This window comes from Limulus polyphemus, unplaced genomic scaffold, assembly GCF_000517525.1.
Source record: "Limulus polyphemus unplaced genomic scaffold, Limulus_polyphemus-2.1.2 Scaffold279, whole genome shotgun sequence".
In the NCBI taxonomy this organism is placed as follows: domain Eukaryota; kingdom Metazoa; phylum Arthropoda; class Merostomata; order Xiphosura; family Limulidae; genus Limulus; species Limulus polyphemus.
The window spans coordinates 731,804-732,909 of NW_013665889.1; the positions used below are offsets into that span (position 1 = coordinate 731,804).

The 1,106-nt window shown below is 32.4% G+C and overlaps 1 protein-coding gene across 1 annotated transcript in view; it reads right to left on the reverse strand.

Annotated features, from left to right (window-relative positions):
• Window positions 1-1,106, reverse strand: part of LOC106457002 (double-stranded RNA-binding protein Staufen homolog 1-like) — a 28,112-nt gene that overhangs the window by 12,604 nt on the left and 14,402 nt on the right. The gene's annotated exons all lie outside the window — the stretch shown is intronic.

The following is a 1,106-nucleotide window of genomic DNA, read 5'->3' on the forward strand; positions in this document are numbered from 1 at the left end:
AAAGAATAGACTATTCCAAGCTTTTACTTGTTGTTTAACAACTCTATTTATTAAATTATATACAAGCTGCCCAGTGTCAGCTAACAATATGAAGAATTAAACTGTGGCAAAATGCTACAAGTTTTTCAAATACCTATAGAATGATAGGTTTCTTTTTTTTTTGTGAGTGTAAAATACTTAAATACACCAGTTGGATTTTTGATACCTCACTACTATAAAGGCTTGGTTGGTCTGAAGTCTCATTGATGGTAGTGTCCAAAGCCACTGACGAGTGGAATTCAGTCTGGCTCACAGACACACCCACCAATGAAAGAATAGACTATTCCAAGCTTTTACTTTTTGTTAAGCAAATGTTTGAACTAACATTTATTCAACATAATCCCTTGTTTGAATGGCACTCTGTCAAGGTATGCACACTTTGACCCATAACGATACATCTAGAGTTAACATACTGCTTTCATTATGTAGCAACCATTTCTTCTTTAGCCACAAGCTCTTTCAAAATTGATAACTTGTACAACAAACTAAAACCAAACCATCAAAAGGCATAAAAGTTTCATGACTTACCCAAAACACATTAAGAATATGTTCCATTTAGACTAAGTGTTAGTTTTATTAACAATCCTACCTATAAAAATGCAAAGCATCTTGATACCCCATTGAAACCTTTATCTTATAAAATTAATAATTAAGAATGCAAAATATTTCTTTACCAGTAATAAAGACTTGATTACAGACCCATCTGTTTGAAGCAGTTCTGACACTATATTGTTATATACTGAGTACCAGTGACTGAAGGTATCTCAGTAATTTGCACTAAATAAGAAGCACCTGTGCCTTACCAAAGCAGCTTAGTTCTCTGTTCTGTTCAATAATGTCACTCTTCAAAACCTAACTACATTATCATCTACTGTCTATAAACCTCTTAACACTCTCATTATGGGCTAGTTCAAATCAGCCGAGTTTGTGACCCCAAATTAACCTTTATATTTTCCATACTATAGCTTCTAGTATGTTTTGTGTATCTTCACAAAATTATGCAAAATTTCAGTAAGCATTAAAAATCTTTTCTAGTAAAAAAAAAAACTCTGAATTTCTAATGGATT